Genomic DNA, 9,372 nt, shown 5'->3' on the forward strand with positions numbered 1-9,372 from the left:
AATCAATCCACGACCCAGTGTATACGTATCTCAGTATTGATCACAACTCAAACTATATATATTTTGGAATCAACCTCAACCCTGTATAGCTAACTCCAACATTCACATATAGAGTGTCTATGGTTGTTCCGAAATATATATAGATGTGTCGACATGATAGGTCGAAATATTGTATACGTGTCTATGGTATCTCAAGATTACATAATATACAATACACGTTGATTAAGTTATGGTTGGAATAGATTTGTTACCAATTTTCACGTAGCTAAAATGAGAAAAATTATCCAATCTTGTTTTACCCATAACTTCTTCATTTTAAATCCGTTTTGAGTGAATCAAATTGTTATGGTTTCATATTGAACTCTATTTTATGAATCTAAATAGAAAAAAGTATAGGTTTATAGTAAGAAAAATAAGTTACAAGTCGTTTTTGTAAAGGTACTCATTTCAGTCGAAAGAACGACGTCTAGATGACCATTTTAGAAAACATACTTCCACTTTGAGTTTAACCATAATTTTTGGATATAGTTTCATGTTCATAATAAAAATCATTTTCTCAGAATAAAAACTTTTAAATCAAAGTTTATCATAGTTTTTAATTAACTAACCCAAAACAGCCCGCGGTGTTACTACGACGGCGTAAATCCGGTTTTACGGTGTTTTTCGTGTTTCCAGGTTTTAAATCATTAAGTTAACATATCATATAGATATAGAACATGTGTTTAGTTGATTTTAAAAGTCAAGTTAGAAGGATTAACTTTTGTTTGCGAACAAGTTTAGAATTAACTAAACTATGTTCTAGTGATTACAAGTTTAAACCTTCGAATAAGATAGCTTTATATGTATGAATCGAATGATGTTATGAACATCATTACTACCTTAAGTTCCTTGGATAAACCTACTGGAAAAGAGAAAAATGGATCTAGCTTCAACGGATCCTTGGATGGCTCGAAGTTCTTGAAGCAGAATCATGACACGAAAACAAGTTCAAGTAAGATCATCACTTGAAATAAGATTGTTATAGTTATAGAAATTGAACCAAAGTTTGAATATGATTATTACCTTGTATTATAATGATAACCTACTGTAAAAAAAAAGATTTCTTGAGGTTGGATGATCACCTTACAAGATTGGAAGTGAGCTAGCAAAACTTGAAAGTATTCTTGATTTTATGTAACTAGAACTTGTAGAATATATGAAGAACACTTAGAACTTGAAGATAGAACTTGAGAGAGATCAATTAGATGAAGAAAATTGAAGAATGAAAGTGTTTGTAGGTGTTTTTGGTCGTTGGTGTATGGATTAGATATAAAGGATATGTAATTTTATTTTCATGTAGATAAGTCATGAATGATTACTCATATTTTTGTAATTTTATGAGATATTTCATGCTAGTTGCCAAATGATGGTTCCCACATATGTTAGGTGACTCACATGGGCTGCTAATAGCTGATCATTGGAGTGTATATACCAATAGTACATACATCTAAAAGCTGTGTATTGTACGAGTACGAATACGGGTGCATACGAGTAGAATTGTTGATGAAACTGAACGAGGATGTAATTGTAAGCATTTTTGTTAAGAAGAAGTATTTTGATAAGTGTATTGAAGTCTTTCAAAAGTGTATAAATACATATTAAAACACTACATGTATATACATTTTAACTGAGTCGTTAAGTCATCGTTAGTTGTTACATGTAAGTGTTGTTTTGAAACCTTTAGGTTAACGATCTTGTTAAATGTTGTTAACCCAATGTTTATAATATCAAATGAGATTTTAAATTATTATATTATCATGATATTATCATGTATGAATATCTCTTAATATGATATATATACATTAAATGTCTTTACAACGATAATCGTTACATATATGTCTCGTTTAAAAATCATTAAGTTAGTAGTCTTGTTTTTACATATGTAGTTCATTGTTAATATACTTAATGATATGTTTACTTATCATAGTATCATGTTAACTATATATATATATCCATATATATGTCATCATATAGTTTTTACAAGTTTTAACGTTCGTGAATCATCGGTCAACTTGGGTGGTCAATTGTCTATATGAAACATATTTCAATTAATCAAGTCTTAACAAGTTTGATTGCTTAACATGTTGGAAACATTTAATCATGTAAATATCAATCTCAATTAATATATATAAACATGGAAAAGTTCGGGTCACTACATTTATTGTCGTTATTTCGATCCAAAGTTGTTTCCATTTGTATGTAATTGTTGTACTTGTGTATTGTAATTCATGAATATTTGTAAAAGTCCATTGTGAGTGTCTAAACGAAGACCAAGGTCGAAAACGCTACCTGAAACGATGTTTGATAGCAAAAACAGCCCAGAAATACACTTCCAGACTTTAATACGGCGCATCATTAGTAGGATGCGGCGCATCTCTATGCACAATAATACCGAAAGTTTTAGATGCGGGGTTTCTGATCCATGAGGCGCATCCAAGGAGTCAGATGCGGCGCATCCCTTGCCTGCCGACAGTTCCTGAGTGCTAAATGAGCTGGATTACACAAACTTTAAAGGGATGAGGCGCATCCTAAGGAGATGCGGCGCATCTAGTCACTTTCTGGCCAGATTGCTTCACTTTTGAGCCTATTTAAGGGAGCCTTTGATTACATATTTGAGACACCTTCACTATTACATTCTCTCTCAGTTCTAGTACGATTTTCAAGGCTCAACGAAGGTTATATGGTCAATCTCCATTCTTTCAACATCAAGATTAAGCTAGGATTATTCATCGCAATCGGTATTATCGTTTTATATATTTTATACATGAATTCAAATTGTATTTACTGTTTCATTAGTTCTACTATGATTATGTTTGGCTAAAAGCCTTGTGTGTTTACTTCAATGTAAGATTTATGGCTTGGGATTGTTCTATATTTCAATGTTATGATAGTTACATATATGTTTGATCGATTAAATTACCTAGTCCAACCAAAAGAACCATAGTTATGATTGTTAGTTTCTCACTTCAATTACGTAATAGTAAACCAATTAATGTGAGTTAACTTGGTGAACAATTTATTCTTCAATACACCTAGTAATCTAGACGGTTAGATACATAAGCGTAAGTGATTTCGTTATGTGTTTAATCCGGTAATTGAACAAGTTTCAAAGCAACATAGTCATGAAATTACCTCAAGTGATTGTTGTAGTTTAGGTTTTACGTGAGTTTAACCGGGTTGGGACTAGTTAGTTAAATCAATCTAAATCACCATGTTCTTTCGAGAAATCCATTGTTGTAACCATCTTTATATCCTAGTTCAATTATACGAGTTGTGACTTGATTTATGTGAGTTTATCATTGGCTATAACTTGCACTTCAACACCTAGTGATCTAGCCACCTATATGTGAGTATAGGATGATAATTGAATGATATTTAGGTTTTACAATCGTGTAGTTCACTTAGAGTGATCTTAGTAAACTAGGTTTTATGTGAATTTAACCAAGAAAGAATCCTGTTGATTAAACATAGTTCTTAAGTTTATAGAAATTGTGAAATTAATATAAACTCCTCTATTGTAACTATCACATAACGGTTTTAATTATAAAAAAATAATCCTTGTCGTTTATCAAGCATATAAGTAAACACCGCATTCTCATTCTTGTTATTCATTATATTTATTTACTGTTTCGTTAAACAAAAATACAACTTCAAATATAAACCCCCTTTTAGAATAATTAATCGTGGTAAAGTCATTAAAACAAACTTCTCCCTGTGGATCGAACTGGTCAATTTACTTGCTAGTTACTACATGATCGGGTTTAGTTGCCTGTATTATGTGTTAATTATTGAGCATATTGTCTACATTTTAAAGGTTACGTCTTGATACATCAGTCTCCTAACCGAGTTCAGGTCTGGGATTACTTAAACCCGACTCAAACCCGACCCGTTGTCATCCCTAGATGTGATGCTAAACTGACTTTTGTTTTTGTTTTTTTTCAAAAATAACGAAAACTTTTATTAAAACTATAAAAACATACAAGCGAACAAAAACACCCGAAACCTCAACCTAACGAAACAACCTGAACTTGCAATGCTAACAAACGAAGCAAACCCAAAAGGACACGAATCAGAGGGTGAGAAATCGAAACTTTCCGCAACGATTCCAAACCATCTACCGCAAAAACTAAATTAAATGGAAACAAACAACCACATTGAAGACACATATAAACCAGAACCTACAACAATGAAACTCATATACCCTCAACATTAAAATTTGCTAACTCGACACCATGAGCCTTTCTAGCCTTAGGTTTACCATTTCTTGGTTTGAGGACGGGCGCGGGATGAAGACGCTTTACTTCGACTCGACAATGTTCGAAACCTTTTGAAGCCATCTCAAAAAAGGCACATTTATCTGTTGAGGGGCCACTACCATCGACACTCGCATTATCAACGAAAGAATCCTCTTGAGAAAGCCTTTGCACCCCATCATCAAAGTCGGGGTCATTATCCGAGTCTGCTAAACGGAACCACACACTTTTCCCGAAATCTTTAAGAGCTAAAAAAATCACATCATTGAAGTGGTCTAAGAGTTTTAAAAACCAATATTTTGTAGCATCTACAACTTATTATTTTACATCAAATGTTTATTTGATTGACAAGGCTTAAGAAGGTATTTGAAAAGTCAATGGAAATGTCACTCTCATTTCTTCGAACAATCTACTAAATAGAATAGAATAGTAGTATACGAAAAGGGAACTTCAAAAGTAATACGAGTAATAACTTTCGATCCTAAACCAACAAAAACGGCCAACCCCATATTTCAGGAAATATAAACATAGGGGTTTTTATCATATTTACCCTTATTAAGTTTTAAAAATTCATATTTACCCACCCAAACAATATATTATCATATATGCCCATTTTAAATAACAAAAAGTAACATATTTACCCATTAATAGCATATATGTCCATTTTAAACACTTAAACTCATCATATATACCCATTTATTAAAAATAACAATCTAATTAATAGAATAACATGCTCAGTGGCGAAACTGTATGAGGGCAGGGGGCGGCCGCCCTCGGTGGATTTTTTTTTCAGTGTAAAAATTTTGAGTTTTCAGACTTTGTCCTCAGTAGATTTTTTTTTCTCCAAAACCTACATATTTTGCCCAAAATTCTCTAACTTTTGCCTCAAAAACTTCAAATTTTGCCCCTAAAACTTCAAATTTTGCCCAAAATCTCCAACTTTTGCCCCAAAATCTTCAAATTTTGTGCAAAAAATTGCTACAGTTTAAATTTTTTTTTTTGCCCCTGTTGAAAAAAATCCTAGTTTCGCCACCGAACATGTTGCTATTTATTTTGTGTATGTCATTATCCTAATTAAAGAAGCTCATAGAACCATGACTAGGAAACTGCCCACTTTAATAAAATGATTCATAATGACCAATTAAACAAGTTTCATTAAAATAGTTATGTTTACGAATGAATCAATATATATTAATTTTATTTAAATATCACCATATGTAACAAATATATTTGGGGCAAAATTTGAAGATTTTGGGGTAAAAGTTAGAGAATTTTGGGCAAAATCTGAAGATTTTGGAGCAAAATATGTAGGTTTTGGGGGAAAAAAATTCATCGAGGACAAAGTCGGAAAACTCAAAATTTTTACAATGAAAAAAAAAATCCACCCAGGGCGGCCGCGCCCTGCCCCCAAACAGTTTCGCCACTGAGCATGTTATTCTATTAATTAGATTGTTATTTTTAATAAATGGGTATATATGATGAGTTTAAGTGTTTAAAATGGACATATATGCTATTAATGGGTAAATATGTTACTTTTTGTTATTTAAAATGGTCATATATGATAATATATTATTTACGTGGGTAAATATGAACTTTTAAAACTTAATAAGGGTAAATATGATAAAAACAAACATAGCTTCCATGAAGTTTCTAAACTGAATAAGAAACTAATTACTTCGTCTTCTTCTTCTCTTTAATTTGATTCATGCTCTCATAGTGGACAAATTCCAAATTGGACAAAAAGCCGACTTATTACAATAATAGTTGAAAAAATTACGCTGTTGGTACCTGTGGTTTGTTTAAATTATTATGACAACACCCAAACTTTTATTTTTGCATAGTTGGTACCTAGGTTTTGTGTAACTTGCGTAGTTGGTACCCCTGAGTAACTATAGTCAAACTTTAATGGTTAACCCCTCACATGTGCCACACATGTGAGGGTATATTCGTCCGTTCACAAAAATTTCACTCTTTCAGAATATCAGTTTACAATGTACAATATATGAGTTACATCCTTAACTTTCATCCTACATAAAAGCTTATACGCTTTCCTAAATTTCTTCTTCCTACACAAACTATTCAAAACAATCATATAAGTTAATGAATTCTGTACAAACCCTTTATTTAACATATTATCTACAAGTCAATAGCCCAAGTGACCTGACTTTTTCAATTGATATTCAATTGATGAGGAGTTTACAAATTTGTTGGAAATGATAAATTAAATATAGCATCATGATGATTGATATAGTCAATTGATGAGAAATATAGAAATTGAAGTTAAAATAGCATATACCTATAAAAAGGTGGAGGCCGCAATTTTTAGAGGTGGCGATTGACGACGGTGGCCGAATACTCCGACCCGGATTTGATGACTACCGCTGCTGCTCCCAAACCCGATACTCCGACCCGGATTCAACATGATACTCAATACATACATAATGTTCCCTAATCGAAACCTCTTGACCAGAAATAGGTTCGAGTGTTTCCTCACTTTTTCCACTAAGAATGATTTTAATTATTTCTTTTTCAAGCTTTGATTCTTCTTTTGCCAATTGGGTTTTGTTGTTTATAATGGTTTCATCGTTATCATCATGTATCAGTATAGATGTTGTTGACTTTATCCAGCAAAATGTCTTATAGGGGTTGATTAAAAAGGGGTGAAATTTGGGGTTGTAAGGGATTTGAAGGGCGAATTTGAAGTCTTCCCATAAGGGGTTGAACAAATAGGTTATCAAGATTTAATGTATTAGTGAAAGAATTCATCTTTTGAAATACTAGAATTAGGGTTTTAATTCGTTGAAAATGTCTAAAGCTAGGGGGTTTTTGAAGGAGTAAATGGAGGAGATGAAGAAAAGAGTATCAGGTTTCTGTAAACTGATATTCTAAAAATCTTGAGAGTACAATATCTGTTAACGGACTAATATACCCTCACATGTGTGGCACATGTGAGGGTTAACCATTAAAGTTTGACTATAGTTAGCTAGGGGTACCAACTACGCTAAGTTACACAAAATTTAGGTATCAACTACGCAAGAAAAAAGTTTAGGTGTTGTCATGATAATATAAACAAACCACAGGTACCAATGACGTAATTTTTTCATAATAGTTTTATCCTACCATCCTCTCTACTTTTATATTTTATATTTTATTTCATGAAGATCTTCAATTCCAAGAATAGTCACAACCGCCTCCATGTATTAATTTTTTTTTTTTTTTTTTATCATAATCGGCGTGTGGCTGAGCCGCCTAGCTTGACTAGGTTCCAAACCCCGAAAAAAAAGAGGAATATAAAAAAAAAAAAAAAAAAAAACTCTCTTGTTTTGCAGCCTTGAAGAAGATTGTATCGGCGGTAAAGTTCAAAACCCAAGTTCCGTTCAATCCTTAGGCAAACAAGCCACGACGTAAAAGAAAAAAAAATGTTACGCAAAAGGATACGCAGTCAAGCAACGCAACCAATCAGCGATATCAATCAATTCGATACAACAAATTAGAGAGAAAATTGTGTTTTTATTTATTCATTTTATGTTTATTGTGACCTTTCAGTCCGAACTTTCGTGATTTCACCGTTCGGACTGCAGAGGAGTGTTAGTGTATAGTTAGGCTTAGGCCCAAGTTCGATTGTGGGTTTGGGTTCGTTAGGTTTTCTAAGGTTATGCCTCTATAAGTAGGACTAATATTATCAATAATATTGACGGGGTTTCATTGTTTAACACATTGCACACACTTGAAATCTGAAAATAAACCCTTATATATATATATATATATATATATATATATATATATATATATATATATATATATATATATATATATGCAGGGGCGATTCTAAGCCTTGGGGTATGGGGTCCTATGACCCCAATACTTCAAAAAAAATTTATACATTGTATATCTCAAATTGTATAGGACACCACTAAACTTAAGTAAGGGACCCCATATATATTGAAATTTTATGATTTTTTGGAGGTAAACAACCACTAAAATACCCTTCAAATATAAATAGCTTTGAAATTTTTTTTGAAGATCCCATTAAATTTTCATTCTGGAGTCGCCACTGTATATATATACAAACCCATAAATAAACATTCAACATTTATTCAAAAGCATAAACTTTCTTACTAATTAATCCAACCCCACTTAGAAAACCAAATTCTTTGTTACATTTGTACCCAAAACAAGATCCTTTTTTCATAGCCATGAGTTTCATAATAGGAGTAGTTGAATTGATCCAATATTTCTTCATGCAAGTTCTCAACATGAGAATTTTCTCAATATCCAAGTTTATCGCTCACAACGAATTCGTATCTTCCCATGAACACTCCAAGATTCACTCCCATGATTCCAAGTTATCAAAATCACATCTTTCATTAACCAAAAGCACCACCCTTGATGATGTCACTTTAAGGAGAGATGACGTGGAGCTACTCATGGCGAATATAAGTCTTTTTTACAGTCCGGAGAGCGAAAAGTTGCCGTAGATGTTGAATTCAATGGATTTGTTTAATATGTTCGAGCAAGAACAACCAAACTTAGATGAATTAAAAGAAACTTTTGAGGTTTTTGATGAAAATAAAGATGGATTTATTGATTCAAGTGAGTTGAGAAGAGTTCTTTGTGCTTTGGGGTTTAAAGAAAGAGCGGAAATAGAAGATTGTAAAAAGATGATCGGAGCATTTGATTTGAACGCGGATCAGGGCCGGATATTGGGCCGTGCAGCTGCACAGGGCCCAATATCTTTAGGGGCACAAAAAATATATTCTAATGTTGCATACCTAGGTCCATTATCCAATACATGAGTCCATTTGATAATTAATAATATAAATATTAAAAAAGAAAATACACCATGCTACGTTTTCTATTGGATTTGATACTACGTTTTTAACGTCCGTTATTTTGATTGATCATAGTAATTATGACTTTATTAGTATTATTAAACTTGATTATTATATAATTGAAAATTTTGTGTATATAACAGCCCACTTTTATTTATCGCATGGGGCTCATAAATTTGACAAGACGGCCCTATGGTAGGCTAGATTTCAATGAGTTTGTTAAGTGTATGGAAAATACATACTGTTAA

The 9,372-nt window shown here is 32.4% G+C and overlaps 1 pseudogene; it reads left to right on the forward strand.

The window, feature by feature from the left end:
- Positions 1-8,488: 8,488 nt before the first annotated feature.
- LOC139899606 (probable calcium-binding protein CML46) lies at positions 8,489-9,372 on the forward strand (annotated as a pseudogene).

The sequence above is a fragment of the Rutidosis leptorrhynchoides genome, chromosome 3 (assembly GCF_046630445.1).
Source record: "Rutidosis leptorrhynchoides isolate AG116_Rl617_1_P2 chromosome 3, CSIRO_AGI_Rlap_v1, whole genome shotgun sequence".
Lineage (NCBI taxonomy): Eukaryota > Viridiplantae > Streptophyta > Magnoliopsida > Asterales > Asteraceae > Rutidosis > Rutidosis leptorrhynchoides.